Below are 23,246 nucleotides of genomic sequence, written 5' to 3' on the forward strand. Positions count from 1 at the left end.
CATCCCGTAAAAGCGAACACCGGTCGAAAATAGACAATTTTTTTTCGCTGCAAGCGGACGCCCGCGACCACACGAAATTTGCACGGCGACCCACTTGGGGTCGCGCCCCCAGGTTTGAAAAACCAAGCTCTAAACTATTCTGCCAGGATCCTCTTCATATGGACCAAACTTAAATTGTTATTAAACTCAGCTCTGGATTTACATTATCATTCAAAGGTCACTGTTTTTAATATCAAAGAGAAACTTAAAGAATCCATGGGATAGGTCATAGGGACAACACAGTGCGACACCAATAAACGGATAGACAACAGATACAAAATGTAGCAAAGGGACAGTGGTGGTTACAACATACTGATGTGCCACAGACAAAAAGCAGACCCAGATCTCCTTCATAAGGGATACGATTCTCTGGAATCGAGAAATCAAAGTTTAAAACTAGATGACCTGCACAAAAAATGTTTCCACCAATGATCGGCATGATTTTTAATCACTATATTTCCATTGCACCTGATAAACTCAGAACATGTTGAATAAATGACACATTTATGGTTTGACATCACAATGTTTCGCTTCCGACGCACGACATAATCAAAAGAATAATTGCTGTTGAGGTATTTGCTCTTTTATATTGTGAAATCGCATTTAGTTCATCACCACTAGAACAAACTTTGATACCTTGTAAGAACAAATGCCAGGCAGCAAGCAGGATGACTACTTTCATTGTGGATGTCATGGTTCCAGGAACTAACGAGCACTGGGCACATAGTCCTTTCTTCTACCGTGCCGGTTGCTAGAGTCATGTTTTCTGTTGGCATTTGTTCGTATGGTAACAGAAGATTGTCTTTTTATCTTCACAAAGAATGGCTGCCCTCTGCCTGGTTACTGCAGTTGTAAAAACGCAACCTTTGTTAGGAAATCGTTGAAGAGAAGATCACAACCTGCAAGAACATCACTGGTTCTCTTTTATATCAATGGCAGAAATCTTTTAACATTCTGAGGATTTGGATATTTTCAAGGACAAGGTTGTTGCAGACTCAACAAAAGAGAATTCTGTATCATCAACCTCATGTTGAAGTCATGTTGAAGTCATGAAAAAAAAAATCAAAATGTCAAGTTTTACTGCAATTTTAAAGGCAAGGTCATTGAAGTTTAAAAGTCCTTGACCATGACAGCATCAACACTCTGGACTTATTTTGGCAATTGCATGCCAATGCGATTGTATACCATGGGGGTTTTTTTTTGTTTTTTTTACATTAATAATGCAGAAATGATTTCCATCTTAAAATTGGCAGCTTCCTCAATCACCACGTAATCGTTGTTCTGACACAAATGCAAACAGATGCGCCCATGATTGGCCAAGGAGGTTCTGCGAAGGCAAGGACTGGGATGAAGTCTGTCACACAGACCTTGCCTGATTTCATTTATTTGCTTTACAAGGGCAATGAAATTAAAAGCACGTGCACACACCATTTATTCTCAACTCATCTCCAGGCCCGGCGAAGTCTCGGTGTTCGTCAATTTAGGTTGCACGGAGGTCAGAGGTCCACGAAGGCATTGCTCAAGTCAAAAGCGCCCACCCAGCAGCACCCTTTTGCCAAGCTCCACGTCAGTGTGTGACCTCTGTAACCCAACCCTACCTCACTGCTTTCAATCACAAATAGCTACCATGAAGCCTGTCGGGCAGACATAAAATGGTCTTGTCCTCTCTCTCCACCCCAGATTCTGCTCGAAGCTCCACTCTTGACTCACCACTATTCCCGCCTCCCCTCAGGAAGTGCGAATACAAAATACCAGCACACAGGACCAGCTGAAACAGCTAATCAGCCTCAGTTATCCCTCTAATTGCGTCGACATTTATAATTGGTATTAATTCCTATGCAAACTTTCTGCTTGCTTGAAAATTCACCCCTCATTCTGACATACCGAGGTTCTTATAAAGTTCAAACTGGCCCTCCTTAGTACTTAAATTAAATCGAGTATGGGATATCAAACCGGTATCATTATGACCTACACGATATGAAGTTCCTCTTTTCCAGGAGGCCTGACCACCCAGCCTGTAATCCATTAAATAATTTGAATGCTCTGTGTTTCTAGCTCAAAAGGTAATTACACTAACCTACTGAACTTTTGGTTATTGTCGTTAAATCTATTTATTTAGTGTATTGTAGCTCGTGAGCAGTGCACATTCACCTCAACCTATTGTTAATGCTGTTTTCTTGAAGCACCGTTTATAGCGAACATCAAATGACATTTTAATTTTTTTATTGTGAGGCTAAATATTTTCCTACGGAGAATAAATCTATCACAGGCCCCTTTCTTCCAGCTAACCTCCGACTCGACTCTTTCGGCCGTCCAGCTTTGCTTTCTTCACCTAAAGTAGTTGAAGAGAGGTCATAAAACATTTTGAGAGATCAGATTTTACTTAAAAGCACGTCTCAAAAAGAATAATAAAACAGCAGAAATGTGGGAGGTTTGTGTTGGAAAGGATTTGGCCTGCCTGTTTAACTTGTCCTCACCTCTGTGTACACAGTCCTGTAATATGAAGCGGAATATTTTCTACATTTCTTTTGTTTTTTTTTGCCTCGAATGTTCTATACTCTATAGCCAATCACGTGATTCACCATACAAATTGCAACCTCCATGCCAAGTCCTAAAAACGTTTTCCTCAAGTTTAATGACAGAACTGACGACAAAAAAGTACGACTAGTTAATGGCTTCATTTTTTTATTTTTTTATTATTTGCTCTTTTCCAGTATTTTCCATAAGGCTCAAGTTTGATCTTTGTTTTTATCGATTAAAAACAAATATTTATTGGAAGATGAGCCCAAATGAGACCACAGTGGTTTTCAACCAAGAAGGCTCTCATCGTGGGCATGTTGGTTGATGATATGCAGTGGAATGGTGTTGGTCTCTGGAGGTGGACAGGTAAAACAATGGAATGAACCAAGAGTATGCTAACCAACTGAGAAAGCAAGAAGAAGCTGACCTTTTCAGACGTTAAAGCATCATCAGAGCAAATAAGCTCAAAAAGTTCCTTGCTCTGACGAAGGGTCATCGCCCAAAATGTCAGCTTTCTTTGCTTCAAACAGCAGGAAACAGACCCCAATCAATGTATTGGAATTGTACGGTGAATTTGAAATTTTATCGACTGGATGAAAGACAGAATCAAGCAAATCTATGCCTGGTGTTGGCTTCATGGTTAGGACGATGGTTTTGAGGTCCTAAGGTCCTGAGTTCAAATCCTGAAATGCATTGAATTAATAACAGGTGGGGTTGACTCAGCCTGTCATTCATTCCCAGGTCGGCAAAATGAGTACCAGGTTGCTGGGATGATTGAGCCATTCGAGTATCTTGTGTTGGAGTGGTGACTTGTCCAGGATTGTGCCCAATAGCCCAGGAGACTGCTTTGGCAGCACCAACGCTCTGCACAGAGTATGGTCCCAATGGATGGATGGATGGATAGTTCTCTGTAATAGTCATTGCATCAACAATTTGTTATACCAGGACGCCAGGACACCCCACAGCCATCCTAGCCAACTCTTGTGTTCCAGGCACCCAAGTCCGACATGGGATTTCCCCACAAAATCATTGTGTGTGTGTGTGTGTGTGTGTGTGTGTGTGTGTGTGTGTGTGTGTGTGTGTGTGTGTGTGTGTGTGTGTGTGTGTGTGTGTGTGTGTTACATTAAATCCTCCAGCGAGTAGAGTTTGATTGATGATGTTGCATTGATGGGTTGACTGACTACCTGGACACAACTGAGGTTGTGTATCTACTGATGTAGGAAATCTACTGATGTGGACCTGTGACCAAGGTCGTGGATCCACCGTTTGGAGAGGTTGTGGGCTGAAAAGATCGAAATCTTGACGAAGAACGGTTCCCAGCTGATGATCCGTGCAGTTGGGAAACCATTCATTTGCTTACACGTTTAGGTTCTCACTTTAGGGAAGGGAACTGTCTTGAGGTTTACTATTTAAATGAACTTGAATGTGGGATGTTGTGAAATTAACATCATTTACAGCAATCCTTATGATACAAGAAAAGAAAAACATTTTAAAAAAAGGAGCAATCAGAGATGCAGACCCTTGCTCGGACTTGTTTTGTGCAGTGTTTGTGAACTGATGTGTTATGTAATTAATAATAGACATGAGTAGAACATTAGATTTGACTCGGACACCACTCATCATGTCATATAACCACGTATTTAACCATTTTAACCACGAGAGAGCGTGAATTTGATTCAGATAGACTACTCATGTCATATAACCACGTATTTAACCATTTTAACTGCCAAGGAGCGTGGATTTGACTCGGATACCACTCCGCATGTCATATAACCACGTATTTAACCATTTTAACCGCCAATAAGTGTGGATTTGACTCCGATCGTGAGGACTGGCACCGCAGTCCCAGCAATTCGAGCTGTTTTTGAAGGTGTCAGGGCAGGCCTCCGTGGTGCAGAGTCAGAAAGTCACCATTTTGCTTCAATGTGCTGGAGTGGAGGGAGGCAAACGAGATTTGCAACACGTTTGTGTTCGACCCTGCGTCAGACGGTGAGATACTGTCAGGGTGATAAAAGAGTTCAATGATTTTTGTAACCCTTGGAAGAACCTGGTGTATGAACTTCACAACTTCTGGGAGACCAAACGGCAGGATGGGCAGTCATTTAGCCATTACCTGACGGATCTACAAATGTTGGCCACATCATGTGAGTTTATCGAGGTGGATAACATGATTCGGGATAAAATTGTTTTCGGAATGTCCGATCGGCGGATCAAATAGCGTCTTTTCCATGAAGAGGACGTGGACCTTGCCAAAGCTGCGGATATGTGCCGAGCCGCTGAGTCAAGCTGCGCACAACTGCAGTCAATGTGCACGATGCCTCTGGAGGTAAATGAGCTGCACGGAAAAGTCATGGGGTTTGCAGAACGTGGTACTCACGATAATGGCACGGTGTTTTCAAGACGAGCTGGTCCTGGTAGGGAATCCCACGTTAACGCCAATCGTGCTATGAATCAACAGGATATTTGCGCTAGATGTGGATACCAGCGGGAAAGGGACCATGATTGCCCTGCCATTGGCAGAGAATGTACCAAATGTGGACTGAAGGCTCATTTTCAAAGAGTATGTAGAGCCAAACCCAGGCAGTTGATCCACACTCTTCGCATGGACACACAAGAGATGGGCGATTCGGTCGACAAAATAGATCGATAAGTTACCGACGAAGCCAGAGGTTTGGGAATCTTCTGTAGCTTTGACTGCATATGGAGGACATGACTTGCCTAACAAAGGCAAGACTGACTTATTTTGCAAAGCAAGCAACAAAGAGGGGAATTTTGAGTTCTACATTGTTGACACCTCAGGACCTCCGATTCAGGGGTTACAAGCAAGTGCTGATCCAGATCCTCTTCAACTAGGTACTACTAAGACCTATGCAAGTGTATGTTCTGTTCGTGCTCACCACACACCAGTCAAGCTAAGTGAAGTCATGCTTGCCATGTGCCAAGTTTAAATTTTTTCCTTCGAGTGGTTTCGGAGATGCAGAGGTCCAAAGTTTTTCAATTTTTTCCAACATGGCTGCCACACCATGTGACCTATGACGTCATAATAATCATTACAACGTTCTACATGAGTAGTCGCTCCGATTGTGAAAATTTTCTCAATCCGACAAGTGGTTGCGGAGAAAAACACTCATGTTGTGTGCGGACAAGCAGACAAACAGACAAACGGACCCAAGTGCAATACCCTCTCCTCTGGCGATGATGAAATCTCAAAAACAAACAAACAAACAAGGTAGGAATGACGCCACATTTCAATGCCACAATATCGAAGGGAGGTGGGTCTTCTCACTCCTGGCCACCTTCTGCTGCTTGCTGGTCAGACATCAGTTGACTATGTTGTGCACAGCTAGTACGAACCTGAAAATAGAAGGAAACAGGACTTGAAACTTCATATTTTCAATCGGTGTTAATTATTGCAATGTTGTATCACATTATTAAATATTTCTGATTTGGACTGGAATATATAACTTAATTACCTTACTTAATTAACTTAATTACCATTAATTAAAACTTATCAGCAGTCATACCATGAGAAAGAAAATACATCTTAACTAACCTGTTATCTTCAGTTGAACATTCAACATGAATGTTTTGGAAATAAATCTTAAATAATTTGTAAACAAATATCGACTGTGACGACTCGCTTTTCCGTTCAGGATACGGCCCATTCCAACACCGAGACCATTCCTGTATGTCTCATATTTCAAGAAATATAGGGTAATTAAAACCGTTTCTCACTATCATTAAATAGTCTGTACCTGCAATAAAATTCATATAATGCCAAATATATTCATTGAAGAATATGGAGTGTTGATTTTGTGTTTATTCGAAAGATAGGGAATATATATTCAAATGTATATAATTTCATTTAGATTTAATGTACAACACTAGTAGGGTAAGAATACTGATTCTGGCTCACTTTTCCCCATGTAAATGAATGGGGGATTTTCAGCGATTTATATTTTTTTTCCCTAAAAATAAACCCCCCTTTTTATCCCAAGGTATATTTATTTGTCTCCCCTTTTAACTTGGAGGTTGAACCTCATTGAATTGAACACCTGGGGGTTGAACAGCTCACTCATTGAACCTATAAAGATTTGTTCATTCTCAAATTCCTTCAATAGTTTAATTTTCTTTGCACAATAATCCCCATCTAAAATATTAACAAACAAAACATTTGAATCTTTATATTTTTTAAGATACCCCATTTGTGCCATTACGAAATGATAAACTTCTCTTAATGCTCTTGTTTGACCACCTCCTGAGCCACAGGTTATTTTTTGTTAAGCCCCGCCCACTTTTCTTTAAGCCCCGCCCACTTTTGCTAAGCCCCGCCCACTTTTGCTAAGCTCCGCCCACTTTTCATAAGGTATTTTTTCTAAGCCACGCCCACTTTTCCTAAGCTCCGCCTACTTTTGCTAAGCCCCGCCCACTCTTACATCATTTCCAGTTCATCTCTGACTCACAAAGAAATCACTAGAAAATTACAGGATGTTATGGTTTTGAAAAATTTCCCAATGAAGGCTTGCCTAGGCTTGCCCAGGGAATTTCCAAAGGAAACCACACCCACCAGTCTTTCTCTATAAAAGCTTCAAACCCAGGCTCCATTTTAAACATTTGTTCTTGCTGGCAATGGTGTTCTGTGTGCTTGTCTCGAACTGTCTGTCTTCTATGGAACTAAACCTTCAAGTTGATGAACTGGATTCAAACCTCTTATCTATTGAGGTAAGATTTTTTATTTTCCTATTTTCAAACTTTGATTGAAGCATACTCATTTAATAATTAAATAACTTAATTAATACATTATTATTTTCTCTCACAGGAAATTGTGTCTGAAATACGAAATGAAAATACTGCTTTTGCTACAACTTTGGGGGAAATTGTTGGCTTGGTTGAAGACCTTGAGTGGGATGACTTTGGTGTTCCTTGGAACTCTCTGTCTTGTATGGAACTAAACCTTCAAGTTGATGAACTGGATTCAAACCTCTTATCTATTGAGGTAAGATTTTTTATTTTCCTATTTTCAAACTTTGATTGAAGCATACTCATTTAATAATTAAATAACTTAATTAATACATTATTATTTTCTCTCACAGGAAATTGTGTCTGAAATACGAAATGAAAATACTGCTTTTGCTACAACTTGGGGCGAAATTGTTGGCTTGGTTGAAGACCTTATGAGCGACCAAGACCCACAGAACGAGTTCGTCCTTGATGACCCAACCAAAGAGTTATACCTTGGAGACCAGCAAAATCCTGAAAAAGAGTTTTACAGCAATAGTACTCATTGTGAGTTATCAAGACAATACCCACTGAACAAGTTATACCTCGATGAGCCAGAATACAAGTTTTACCTTGGAGACTCACAAATTTTGAAAAAATCAGTAAATGAGTTCTGCCTTGATGGTTTAAATAACTACCTTGGAGACTCAGGAAAAGGGTTCTGCCAAGATGGTTCTAAATATGGGGCCTACCTTGGAGACTCACAAATTTTAAAAAAATCAGTAAATGAGTTCTGCCTTGATGGTTTAAATAACTACCTTGGAGACTCAGGAAAAGGGTTCTGTCAAGATGGTTCTAAATATGGGGCCTACCTTGGAGACTCACAAATTTTGAAAAAATCAGTAAATGAGTTCTGCCTTGATGGTTTAAATAACTACCTTGGAGACTCAGGAAAAGGGTTCTGCCAAGATGGTTCTAAATATGGGGCCTACCTTGGAGACTCACAAATTTTGAAAAATCAGTAAATGAGTTCTGCCTTGATGGTTTAAATAACTACCTTGGAGACTCAGGAAAAGGGTTCTGCCAAGATGGTTCTAAATATGGGTCCTACCTTGGAGACTCACAAATTTTGAAAAAATCAGTAAATGAGTTATCCTTAAGAGACTTTGTAAGTTGGTTTTACTTTGAATACTTGAAATGTGGGTTCTGGATTGATAACTCACAATGTGATACATATCTTGGAAACTCAACGGGAATGTGGTTATACCTTGAAGACTTGGAAAGTTGGGTTTATGTTGGACACTTGAAACTTTTTTGGGGGCTTTTATTTATTTATTTATTTATTTATTATTATTATTATTTTATTTATTTATATTTTGGAGACTTTTGGAGTTGCTATCACTCTTTGGGATCTAAACCTATCGATGTAGTTCTTTGTCGGATGGTGCTTGATGGGAGCAAGATCAAGAAAGTTCTGGGAAGAAAGTGCAGGCTTACTCCCCCTTTCTACGTCATCAAACCTGAAAGCCTTAAAAGACAGAATTGGAAGAAGAAAAAAAAAACGTAAAAATATATATATCTAGGTGGAAATCTCATATTGAAAAAGACATTGTGTTGGGCGAGGATTGAGTTGGGGTTGAGATTTTGAATGTGAGGGTTGGGGTTGAGATTTTGAATGTGAGGGTTGGGACACACACACACATACACATCAACAAACAAAAGTTAAGCCTTGACTATTCAGTTGAGGATTCTGTGTTTGGGGTTCACAGATCTAAGAACGTCCCCCTTGACACACATTATATACTGTTATACACCTCGGACTTGGCCCTCGAGTGTCCACAACGGTGTATAGTAGGAGGGAGTGAAGCGCCAACCTATTGCTCCCATTGCACACACACACACAAACAAAAGTTAAGCCTTGACTATTCAGTTGAGGATTCTGTGTTTGGGGGTTCACAGATCTAAGAACGTCCCCCTTGACACACATTATATACTGTTATACACCTCGGACTTGGCCCTCGAGTGTCCACAAAGGTGTATTATCTGCTTAGTTTTGTCTTTTGTAATTCCTGTGAATAAAATGAACCTAAAATCTCTTCCCCTTCCAAATCATATATTTTATAAGTCCAAGGAACTGTATCTATTACATCAACAATTTTAAAAAGTTCTTTCGTCCATCGTTCAGTAAAACCCTTTTCAAAATGAGATTTCCACCTATATATTCTTACGATATCACCAACTTTGAACTTAGGTTTTCTGACATTAATCTCTTTTTCATATTTTAATTTTGTAAATGTTTCTGATGGCTTCATATTCGTTGACGTGTGAATCGTGTCATTATACTTATCCACAATATCCTGAATAAAAGATGACCATTGTTGTGAACCGAGTTGTGTGAATTTTTTATATAGTCTCTCTTTTAAGGTACGATTAAAACGTTCAACAACAACTGCCTTCCCTTCATTAAAGGTACTGTATAATGTAATACTGTTATTTTTTAGAAAATTCATAAATGTCTTGTTATAAAACTCTCTACCCTCATCAGTCCACAATTTCTTAGGTTTTCTCTTACTTTTATTAAATATCTGTTGAAAAGCTAACATAAGAGTATTACCTGTTTTGTTTTTTAAAGGGACAACCCACGCATATCTACTCCTCAAATCAATAACGGTTAAAGCATACTTGTACCCCTTATCATTATTGAGTTCAATCAAATCAGCAGACCAGATATAATCAACTTCCTTGGAATAAACTTTCCTTCTCTGAAACTTTGTGAATATTGGTTTATGTAATTCATCAGCTAATTGCTCTTCAGTCTTAATGGCATCATTAGAGCCTATAAGTTTTTTGAATTTCCAAGTCCAAGTTTCAATTTAGCACTAATCATCTTCTTCACGATGAACCTATCAACTTTTTCTCTCAAGGTTGGATTTTGTATCAGAGACAAATTATATAACATTTCTCTATCGGCTTCATGCTTTTCTTCCAACGTTGTGGTATTCCCATAATCAATATCGTGTCTCATGCACACTTCATCAACTCTATTGATTGGTTTACTCCAGGATTTAGGATTGTTTGCCTCATCTAATCTTTTATCCAAGTTTGTGCCTGGACCACAGAAAGAATACCCTGGAAGATGTATTAGTCCTGGTATTCCAGTAGTTGTAAATTTACTTCCTGATAAAAACTTTTGTATATCTCCTCCGAGTTTGTGTTTGGAGATAAATTGATTTTTTTTTGAACCACACACCGAACATATACCTTTTTGTATAACCCTGTTATTTTTACTTTTAATATATGAAATATTTTTAGTATTAGTTTTCTTTTTACATTTGAGACAATAACTCATTTATTTATGAGAAAAATTTCTGCAGAGTGCAAAAACCTTTTTAGTTTCCAACATGCACATTTGAATCTTAATTTTTAAAACATAAAGAATCCTTAGAAATGCCTTCACTCTCTCCTCCATTTATTTAAGAAAAAACTTGAATTAAAATGAATAGCTTGACGATGCTAATAGTTTTGTTGAAAGTATTGCAAATAGACTTGTTAATTCTTTGTATTCCTCCTTGGTGGGTTGAGTTATTTTCTGTAATACCTCTATTCTTTTTTGAATCTCACTGGTTTCCATACTATAATATTTATTTATTCTCTCTCTTTCCTCCCTCTCTCTCTTCTCTTTTTCCTCCTTCTCTTTCTTCTCCCTCTCCTCCCTCTCTCTCTTCTCTCTTTCCTCCCTCTCTCTATTCTCTCTTTCCTCCTTCTCTCTCTTCTCCTTTTCCTCCTTCTCTCTCTTCTCTCCTTCCTCCCTCTCTCTATTCTCTCTTTCCTCCTTCTCTCTCTCCTCCTTCTCCTTTTCCTCCTCTTCCCTCTCTTCTTCAACTCCTTCCTCATCCCTTACTATACTTGAATCGTTTACACCCCATAGAATATTATACATATATTCATCAGGATTTCTTGTTATTCCTGTATCCAAAATAATTTTTTTACAACAGGATACCAATAAAATTTCTTTTGAATTTCTAAAAGAGCCTTACCTTTTCTTAACCTTATAATTTTTTCATTATTTAACATTCTAATTAAATCTAAAGTTGTTGGTTTATCAACATCAGCATAATGCCAATCTTTTATTGAAAATACCTCATTCTTATGTTGTAGAACATATTTATTAAAATACCGAATACCCTTTTCTTGAAGGTATGCTTGGACACAGAAATGATAATTTTCTTGAAGCCTTCTTGCTGTCATTTATGTATTAGAAATATATGTTAGAATAATATTATGGCACGAAACACCTCCCCATCTTCCCATAGTTAAATCATTTTGTATTTCCTTACTTATTATATATAATCCTGTTTTTTCTGTTTTCATGAGATAAACAAGGGCAAAACCATTATTATATTTACCCTTATTAAATTCTTTTATTTGTTGTTTACTAATCGTGGCTCCACAAAACTCATTCTCGATACCAAGTGGATAATATTCTTCCTTACGAGACTGATTTAATTGTTCCAGGTCTTCGAGGTTAATTTTAAATGACCAATTATACCCTAAATCATTCATATCATACCCCCATTGTTCTATTCTCATACAAACGATACGCCCTTCTTTATAAAAATTTATTTTAATTCGAACTGTGAATTCTGTATGACCTGGAGATAATATCAACACTTCTGTATCTTTAGAATACACAGCCGTTTTATTTAAGTATATATATTGTGATAAATCGCTTAATCTCACCAAGTCATTCGCGTCAGTCGGGCTTGGATAATTTTTAATTTATAAACATTTTTCATGTTAATATTTTTGTTTATATTATATTTATGTCGTTCAGCCTGTGCCTTTGTGTAATAATTTGATAAATCAATATCCAGTTCTTGAGATACACCAAAGATAGAACCATCTTTACCAACATAAGTCATTTATATTAGATTAAAAATAATATCATAAAATTTTTTATTTTTGTTGAGTTGAAATAACACATATAGACATAATTGACCACAACACTTGGAATTTAATTCTTGGACTTGAAATGTTTGATAAACACCATTCTGTAAGAATTTTATGACTTCAACAGGTGGTGGAAGACCAAAACTATCAAAATAATATTTGTCTTGACTATTAAAAATACAAACCCAATGAGAACCGTTCCCATCATTATCTTCTAAGTTCATAATAATATTCTTTGTATGTTTCGACACATTTGTTAATTCATCTCTCATACAAATAACCACATTATGAATTTTTAATTTCTTACAATATTTGGCAAGTTGTAAATTTGATGTTGTATTCTTTCCAAATTCTTTCAACCACTCATCAATGCTCATTTATTTATTAGAAAGATATAATCCATTACCTCTTTTCGTTAATTTTACACCTGCTTGTGCTATAGAAGAAAGCATATCTCCAACTAACAATCTCGCTTTATCAGGCAGACCTTCAAGTTTTTCAGCAAAATCTACAATTACACCACTTCCACTAATTTGTTTCTCCAACTCTTTGTTATGTCTTTCCAATTCTTTTTGAGCCTGGAGTTGAGCCTTCCTTTCGTTGGCAGTTTTGACCGCTGTTGAAATACCACCCGTCAATGCTCCAACCGCACTTAAACCAGCAAATAAAGGAATTAGAAATGGGAGAAATCCTCCACTCGTCTCTCTTATTGAATATTTTTTCACCATTGGTTTTGTCATTTTAATTTTAAGTGAGTCAGTGTCATTCAAGATTTTAACCTGTTCTCTTGTGAGCAAAACATCAATTCTTACTGCTCCTTTTCTCTGAATTGTATTAACGTTAATCGTACAAGGCTTTTGATTTTGAACACAAGATGATAGTTTATGAAGATTGATTTGATTAACATATACCCCAGTTGGTACTTTGCCACTCATTTATTTAACAAAAAATTATGTGAGACTAATCATCACACCATTATCTGTATTAATCTGCAATTCTGTTTCTTCCAAAAGCAAACAATATGTATCAACTTCTTCACTCTCTCCTCTTTCAATGTATAGGGAAGTATCCACTCGATTAGACTTTATAGTTTCTTTTTGAGCGCTCAGGTCAAACGTATAGATTGTATACAAACTTTTAAATGCTGTCATATCTAAAATAGGTTCTTTATTTCCATTACTTTCACACACCTTTTGGTAAGACTTGTATGCTTCAGCAAAATCATTTTTTCCCAATTAATTTCCAATCTATCTCGTGGATAAAATGTTCCATCTAGAGAAACGCGAAGTTGTTTCACCTTAGCATTATCACTCAATGCATTATTCTTATCAGTCGCAGTATCACCATCTGGCTTTTTAAAAATCATCCACAGATATCGTGGCTTTCCTTCCAGAACACCCAAATTCCACGTGTAAGTAGTTTGATTGAGTTTAACGTGTTGACATCTTCTTTTGAGGTATGATACACTGAGTGGTTTTTTTGAGTTAAGTCTTCGATTCAACATCTCTTCTGTTTTAAGATTAGGAGTATATTCACTGATATACCAACTCATCTCCTCAATTACAAATTTATTCTGATCACTAAAAGCATTACCAACACCAAAAAGCAATCTATTTTCATTATCATTCCTTTGTAGTTGAAATCTAATTTTAAGACCATACAGAACTTTATCATAATCACAAAATCCAAATATACCTTTAAGAGGAACTGCCACAGTAAAACTATTTTCTGCTTTTGTATCATCATTATACATTCCTTTCCTTTGAATATATCCAGGGTCTGTGTTTGTTCCCGTTGACATATCAGGAATAAAACCTTCGACAGACCCCTTTCCCATTCTATCACTGAATGTATAGAGTGTAAATTTCATCATTTCAGATACAGCAGAGACATAATCAACCGCTTCAACTTCTTGTGTTCCAATATACAATCGCACACTATCAAACATTTTCCAGAAGAAATCATTTACAAGTGTAGCGTTTGTGTTATTCCCAGCCTTAGTGAATTTAAATTTACACAACAAGAAACTTTCGGAGAGATTCAAATAGGTTTGTTGATTATTTATTTCAAAACTTTTTGTACCATTTGTATTCCAGTCTGTTCCAGTTATTGCATTTACCTTGAAGTAATCTTCTTTTTTAGTGGAGTTTGAGATAATAATAGTATCATCCAAATCATAGATACTATCAATTGCTTCCATACTTGTATTTATTTAGGAAAAAAGATGTTAAAACTTTTGAAACCCTGATCCAAGTATTTGAATTATTTTCTGTCGTTCTTGGGGGACAACTGAGTTTTACCTTTCTTAATTTCTTTTATTGCTTGTAATTTATGAGATTCTTTCTGAGCATCTTTTATACTCTTTACAGCACCTGCTACATTTCCCACAGCAGAAGCAGTTGAACCAATTAGGTCTTTATGTTTAAGAATAGTTGAACCAATACCCATGAGAGTATCAATTATCCCATCTCCTCTAAATTGATGTCCGACACCCCTTTGTCTCTTAGGTTTATAGTATCCTCTACCAAGATACATACCTTCACCCTTGTAGTACGGGAAAGGAACATCCCATCCCCTGTAATTATTTTATATTTTCCCAACTCGTGCTTCCTCACAATAACCATCGTATTTATTTATTGAAAAACTTCACGTAGGTGAATTCTGATGGATATAACTTCTCCATTAAAAGAGATCACACGATTATCTTGGTCGGTTATCCTAAAATTTACTCTGTGTATGGTTTTTCCTGACACAGGTAGATAAACCAAATTTTTAGGCTCCATATTGAATTTATAACCAATTGGGGTTGAGTATGCGCTGAATGAAAATATTGTATTTGTTTTTAATCCATCATTATAAGCACCATCAATCAAATCACAGTGAATTAACACCGAATTTATTCCTGAGGATATTTGAATGACATTATCACTGTAAAACGTCCCATTAGTTTCAATCTTTTTTGAGGAGAAACCTAATAACTCTCTAAATGAATTATCAATTGTGAAATCAACCTTGTAGTTATTTTTAACTTTAATCGTTGATTTTGAAGTATGTTTTTGAATGTTTATAATAATATGTTTTGGTTCATCACCCTGTTCTTTCATAAGACGAGCAATTTCGGAAGATATTTGAGAAATCTCGTATGCTCCGGGTGAGACTGTTATCGTTTTGTATCCACTTCCCGGATTATAACTAAACTTGTCATTTTTCTCGGTTATATTAAATAAGGTATTATAAGTCTCCATGGACAATAAAGATGCCTCATATTCTTTTGTTGTGTCAAGTTGTAGTGGGTATGGGAATGAAGATGTGTGGTCGCTTGTTGTGAAATTAAAACTCAGGATTGTGCTTCTCATCTTATTTAATATGAGATAAAATGTCTTTATATTGAGATTTATTAATTATTTTCATGTTCATCAACTGGTCTAAAATGGCTGATGCTTCATTAAAACAATTGTTATTTCCAGCCTTCTTACTGCCGAACAACAATAACAGTCTATTAACTAATTGCGATGGGTCATTTGGAAGAAAACTAATACCTGAACCAAGGATACTTAAAGCCTGAATAATGTGTTTCTCCTTCTCATTCTTCCTACTTTTACCAGAAAGAATAACCTTATAATTTAGAGTGTTCAGCAAATCAATATATACTCTATCATCATTATTTTCCATATCCAATGGTTTATCAATATACTTTGATTCATCCCTCACAGTTGAACCTTGTCTTCCATCTTTTGTGAGAAGAAACATTAATCTCGGAGTTAGTTTAACAGGGGGTTGAGCAGAACTTAAGAACCTTAATTCATCATTAAATATCAATACCTTTTCTTGAACAAGATGAAATATTGCTGGTTGTTCTGTTGGAATGAGTCCTGCTTTGGTTTTTGAATCCGCTGAATATTCATTGTTTTGAACAGCATTCACAATATAATCAGGGGTTGATTAATCTCTTCCAGTTGTTGAAATAAACCTTCATCATCATATTCTAATTCTCCTAAATGCTCTAATTCTTCCTCTGTCATTTGACTGAAATCTTTTAACATTTGAAGCTTTCTAGGAGTATATTCTACTGTGGGAACTGTGGAAACATCTTTCATTTTTCTTGGGAAGTTTTTAAAAGTGGTTTAAAAAATTTCTCTTGTTTTTTTTCAAATGCTTCTTCGCCCGTTAGTTTCTGTCTGCGTTTCTTCTTTATGTCTTCCTGTTGTTTTACAACTTTTGAAACCAACTCTTGATATTCCTTAAATCTTCTTGCTCTTTCTTTTGTATCCATTTATTTATTGTAAAATATCATTTAATGAATTGTAAAGATCAACAGGGAAATTTTCCTTTTCTTCATCATTCAAGTAGATGTGTTCAAATAAATCCTTTTCTTTAAATATTTCATCAAATTCTTTATTAACATTAATGCGAGTTGTAATTTCTTCTTCACTAATCCTTGCATCTCTGCTTTTCATACGTTTGTGTTGAGTTTCTTCATCAACATCAAAACCGAATGATAAAATCTTCACTCCGCTCAGATATTTAATAATTTGTCTCGTTCCTTCTGGATTAGTTTCTAATATCCCAACACCACCAGATTTTAGTTTCTTTAACTCACTCTTACAATGTGAATATTTTGTTGTACCAAGAGAAACCTCCTCAAATATTTGTCCTTCATTCCTCAATCGCATATGTTCCTCCACTGAAATATAGTGATAATCTTCACCTTTTACTTCTCCAGGTCTTATTACTCTAGTTGTTGTTGATACAATGCGTATCACGGGGTGTTTTTTAAGTAAATTTACAATATTCTCATTTGTACTACACAAGAACCTTGATTTATGAAAGTTTTTTCCAGAAGCAGATTTACCCACAAGATTTATAATAATAGTTGTCATTTATATATGTAATTGTTTATAAAACAAAAAATATATCCCTTAATATCTCATCTTGTTTCACAACAATATATTTATATTTTTCAGTCGTGTGCTTCATATAATCCTCAAATTTCTTTTTACTACATAATGTAGAACAATTATCTCTCCAAAAATTATTGATATCTATTGAATTTAACTTGAATAAAATAAAAGTATTAGCATTGTTTCTGATGGAACGACGAGGAAGTTGAAAGTACGATTGACTAAGATAAATACAATTACAAGAAGAATGTCTCCCTCTTGTGTAGTAGCTGTCCATTACCGTTTGGTTTCTCTCATTAACACAATCATCAAAGATAACGAGGTTCTTTTTGATTTATCCAAATCTTGGGGAGACGGTATATCATCCGTATTATCACTAAGAATACAAGTTATAAGATTTGATTTCTTTTTACATCTCTGTGTATCACAAAATAGTTGAATTATATCTTCAATGTTATAATCATTTAGGTTTTTTTGACGTTTAAATAAACCTATTATATCTTCTTTTTGAAGACCAGCATTAAAACCTTGTGAGAGTAGTTGATACTCTGGTTGAAAACTCGACTTTGTGAAAATTATTAAATTATCATAATCTAAAAAGTTGGGAGTGAGGAGCATTTTTAAAAGTAAGCAGGTTTTTCCACATCCACTTGAACCAACTATGAGACATCTTAATGAATTTGGGAGATTTTTATGGTTGTTAAATTTTATCTTATTTTCCCAAATAGGTAAAAAATCATTCATTTATATATTTGAAAAACAGGTTATTTAATTTATTATTGGCTTTTTTAGAAACTCTATATTTTATCCTAAGTTCAGGTTTAATTTCAAGATAATCCATTATTTTATTTATACAATATCTTGTGTTGATATTTCCCTGAAAATTACATCCATGAATTATATACAACAACAATCCTTTGAACATTTCTCTTATACGTTCAGTTTCTTCCCTTGTAAGGAAAGGTGTGTTATCATCCTCATACTTTACATTCATTTCTCTAATCAATCTTGTAAAGTAATTCATTTTTGGTGTAAATCTAAAAGAATTATTTTCCTTTTTATATTTTTTATTATCATTAATTAGAAGATAATCACAGAATATACATTGTTTATAGGCTTTTGACTCTGTGTTTAATCCCCGTCTTTCACACGCAGGACAATTCTCAAATTTGTCATATGGAGAATCAGGAAAGTCTAGCATATTTATAAAGTAAAACTTTACTTAAACTGAAATTCATCTATACTTTCAGTTGTATATTACCATCGATATCGATATACTTTTTTTCATTATCAGATTCAACGACAACATTTTTTATATTAAAGGTAATTTTAAAATTATCGTTAACTACTATTGAACGAAATGTCATTTCACCTGATATATTAACATCCTTTATTTCATCAAGATTTACATCTTTAGGGTTGTTGAAAAAAATACAAATTTCTCCTTGCATATTACAGATGGTCTTATCTTTTCTTTCTAAAGCTTCATCCATAAGGTTTTTGTTCTTTGATACTTTTTCTTGTTTCATTGCTTTTTCTAGTTTTGAATATATTACTAGAAGGAGAGGAGAAACTTTTGTTAGAGATACTTTAATTGATGTTCTACCAGGTATACTAAAAGCCCTTCCACTGAAGGAAATTGAAGAACTCATATTATTTACCATAATAGTTTTTATCCAATAGTTGTTATATTTATCTTTGTTCAATTTTACATCCTTGACATATTTCTCAGTATCTTTAACAGATGAAGAGATTGATTGAAACTTGTCTTTTGTGTCTTGAAACATTGTATTTATTAAGTGAAAAAGTTGGAGGATAAAATGTTTTTAAGCACAGATTCACCTATAAATTAAACGAAATTTTCATCAAGAAAATTTTAGTTCAAGCAAAGTTTTATTCTATAAATATGGTGAATACAACGTACTGCGATGTTTGTAATCACGAATATAAACATTATAGAAAACACCTCCGAACCAACAAACACACATTTAATCTATTTCATCAAATATCTCCTCTTGAGTTGGAAAGAAAACATTGTGATATCTGTTCAAAGGATGTTTTGAAGAGTAGTTATAATCAACATCTTCAATCACAAAAACACAAGAAAAATGAGTTTAAAGTAAAGGGAGACTATTATATTAAAAACACTGATGAGGCATTTAAAGGGCATATAAAAATAAGGATTTTTCAATTTGGAGAACCCGGTCCATCATCAATAGCTGAATCAATTGAAATAGTGAAACCCGATGTTGAAAAATTTATTAAAAAGACATTAAAAGAAATAAAAACTTTAAAGTTTTATATGGGAGTGAAAATGAATATGAAAAGACAAGATGAAGAACAAACTCCTTATATGAGAACAGATCTTCATTTTATAACATCATTTCAAGATTTTTTGAATAGTGGGGTTTATGAAGAACTATCAAGACAAGAGGAGGATGTTGATAATACAGTGGTAGGAAGTGGATTCAATATTAAAAAAATCATCTTTTAGATATACACATTCTAAAATCAAACCCTCTTAAAGCTTCTTCTTATATTGAATTACCAAAAGAAATAAAACTAAAGAAGGCAGTTGTTAATATTAAGAACAATGATAATAAATGTTTTCTCTGGTCTGTTCTTGCTCACTTACATCCACCAAAATCTAATTCAGAAAGAGTAAAACAATATATGAAATATGAGAATACCTTGGACATTAAAGATTTTAAATTCCCAATGCCACTAACAGATATTCCTAAATTTGAGAAAAAGAATAATCTTTCTATTAATGTATATGGATTAACGGATACAAACAAAGTTCAAATATTAAAAATTTCAAACAACTATAAAAATGAAGAAACACACATTGACCTTTTATATTTTAGTGTTGGAAAGAATTCACATTACACATACATCAATAATTTATCAAGATTAATCTCTTCTCAGGTATTCAGAACAGCAAACAAAATATATCCTTGTAAGCGATGTCTTAATTCATTTCATACAAAAGAACGATTAGAACAACATTCAAAATATTGTAGTAATCATAAATCAGCTGTAATTACAATGCCTAAACCTGGTGAAAAGATTTATTTTGAAGATTATAATAAATCTATCATGCACCCATTTGTGATATACGCTGATTTTGAATGTATCCTTAAAAAGATAAATACTGCTTCTCCTAATCCAAAAGAACCATATACAAATAAATATCAAAAACATATTCCTTGTGGTTTTTGTTATTATATCAAATCATCTGTTGGAGAAAAGTATAACAAACTTGAACATTATCGTGGAAAAAATGCTTCACAAGAGTTTGTAAAACGATTAGAAAAGGATTGTATAAGACTCACTAAATTAATGAAAGAAACAAATGAACCGATGAAATTAACCAAAGAAGAAAAATTAGAATTTAGAATGAACAATATCTGTCATATTTGTGAGGGGGAAATTAAGGAGTCTAAAGTTAGAGACCATTGTCATCTTACTGGTAAATATAGAGGTCCCGCTCATTCCTGTTGTAATCTTAATTATAAATTACCTTCTTTTATTCCAGTCTTTCTTCACAACAGCGCCAACTATGATACACATCTATTTATAAATGAACTTTCAAAAACACCAGGGAATATTTCTGCTATAACAAACACAAGTCAAAAGTATATTTCATTTTCAAAAATGATATTCACAAAACCTATAACTCGTATTAGGTTTTTAGATTCTTACAAGTTTATGGGAACACCACTAGCCTACCTCGCATCAAATCTAAGCTCCACGGACTCTTTTCCAAATCTTAATTCATTCTTTCCAAAAGAGGAAATTCTCACTAAAGAGGAAATTCAGATTAAAGAGAGAATTCAAAGTAAAGAGGAAATTCTAACTGAAGATGAAATTCTAATTATAAAGAAAATTCGAACTAAAGAGGAAATTCAGATTAAAGATGAAATTCTGATTAAAGAAGGAATTCTTACGAGAGAGGAAATTCAAACAAGGAATGAAATTCAAAGTAAAGAGAAAATTCTTACAAGTAAGGGAATTTATCCTTATGATTATATGGATTCATTTATGAGATTTAAAGAAACACAACTTCCTTCAAAAGAAAGTTTCTATAATAACCTTTATGAAGAAGAGATAAGTGATAAGGAATATAAACACGCACAAGAAATATGGAAAATATTTAAGATAAAGAACCTTGGAGAATATCATGATTTATATCTAAAAACAGATGTTTTATTGTTAGCTGATGTGTTTGAGGCTTTTAGAACACTCTGTCATAATAAAAATTGTTATGGATTAGACCCTGCCCACTATTTCACAGCTCCTGGTTTAGCTTGGAGTGCAATGTTGAAAATGACAAAACAAGATATAGATTTAATCAGTGATGTTGATATGCTTTTGATGATTGAGAAGTCCAAGAGAGGTGGAATATCACAAGTATGTTCAAAAAGATATGCTAAAGCAAATAATAAATATCTTCCAAATTATAATAGTGAAAAAGATAGTAATTATTTGATGTATTTTGATGCTAATAATTTGTATGGATGGGCAATGTCTCAATCTCTGCCTTATGGTAAATTAGAGTGGGTGGAAGAAAAGGATTATGAAAAGGCTTTGATGAATATTGTTATTTCTTCTCAAGAGGAATTGAATGACGAAGAAGAAGGTTATTATTTTGAAGTTGATTTGAGGTACCCGAGTGATCTTCATAATAAGCATAAAGATCTTCCTTTTGCATGTGAGAAAGAAACTCCAAAGAAAGAATGGTTAAGTGATTATCATAAAAGTTTTAATATTAAAGGTAAATCAACAGAAAAGTTATTAACAACATTCTATGATAAAGAGGGATATGTTTTGCATCAGAGAAGCTTAAAACAGTTTTTGAGAGAAGGATTGAGAGTAGCTAAAATTCATAGAGTTTTAAAATTTAAACAAAGTCCTTGGGTGAAAAAGTATATTCAATTCAATACAGATATGAGAGCAAATACAAAAGTAAAATTTGAAGGGGACTTTTATAAATTAATGAATAATGCTGTATTTGGAAAGACTATGGAAAATGTTAGAAACAGACAAAACATTAGATTCGCAACATCTTGGAAAGAAGCTTCGAGATTGATAAATAAACCAAGTTTTGAGAGAGAAGAGGTTTTTTCAGAGAACTTTTCTGCAATTCATATGAAAAAGGAAAGTATTGTAATGGATAAACCAATTTATATTGGAACAGCAGTTCTTGATTTATCAAAGATATTGATGTATGATTATTTGTATAATGACTTAAAGAAAGAGTATGGTGAAAATGTTTCATTGTTGTATATGGATACTGATAGTTTTATCTTAGATATAAAAACTGATGATGTTTATGAAGATATGAAGAAAAATATTGGAGTATATGATACAAGTAATTTCAGCAAGAAGAGTGAGTTATTTTCCAAAAAGAATGAAAAGGTTATTGGTAAGTTTAAGGATGAGTTGGGTGGAAAAGTAATGAGTGAGTTTATTGGATTGAGAGCAAAGGCATATGCTTATAAGTATGGTGAACAGATTGATAAGAGGTTAAAGGGAATAAAGAAATATGTAATAAAGAAATCAATAACTTTTAGAAATTATTATAATTGTTTGATGAATAAGAAAGAAGAATATAGGAAAATGAATACAATAAGAAGTTATAAACATAACATATATAGTGAAGAAGTAAATAAAAAGGCATTAGGAGCCTTTGATGATAAGAGATTTATTTTAGATAATGGAATAGATTGTGTTCCATATGGATATTGTATGATAGAGTGTATAAAATAGATTATGTTTTAACGATGGGAAGATGGGTTAGGGTTTTTAAGGGCTACCGCCGCGTTTTTTCACAATATATAAATGGTTAAACCAAGTATTAATCAAACTAAAGAGTGGAGAAAATCTCAGTCTTGGTATATAAATGGAAAACATAATGAATGTGAAAAATATCAAATAAGTCTTATTGAAAAAATAACTAAAACAAAGGTAAATAAAACAAATAAGCGAATTAATTTAAAAACTAGTAAGTTAGAGGATGTAAAGAAAAAAATGAATATCCTTGAATGGACTGAAAACTTTGATGGTTATCAATTGAACAATGAAAAAACAATTTACTATAATCTCAAAATGATA

The 23,246-nt window shown here is 34.3% G+C and overlaps 2 long non-coding RNA genes across 2 annotated transcripts in view; one reads left to right on the plus strand and one right to left on the minus strand.

The window, feature by feature from the left end:
* Positions 1-306: 306 nt before the first annotated feature.
* Positions 307-23,246, minus strand: part of LOC147019662 (uncharacterized) — a 31,702-nt gene continuing 8,762 nt past the window's right edge. Inside the window, exon 3 of the long non-coding RNA XR_015061475.1 lies at positions 307-5,913. This is a non-coding gene — a long non-coding RNA (uncharacterized LOC147019662). The remainder of the gene's footprint in view (positions 5,914-23,246) is intronic.
* LOC147019663 (uncharacterized) lies at positions 6,469-8,098 on the plus strand. Its single transcript, XR_015062040.1, has 3 exons — positions 6,469-7,281; positions 7,379-7,555; positions 7,653-8,098. It is a non-coding gene; the product is annotated as an uncharacterized LOC147019663 (long non-coding RNA).

Source organism: Eptatretus burgeri, chromosome 9 (genome assembly GCF_056783735.1).
Source record: "Eptatretus burgeri isolate ZD-2024b chromosome 9, Ebu_testis_v1, whole genome shotgun sequence".
In the NCBI taxonomy this organism is placed as follows: Eukaryota; Metazoa; Chordata; class Myxini; order Myxiniformes; family Myxinidae; genus Eptatretus; species Eptatretus burgeri.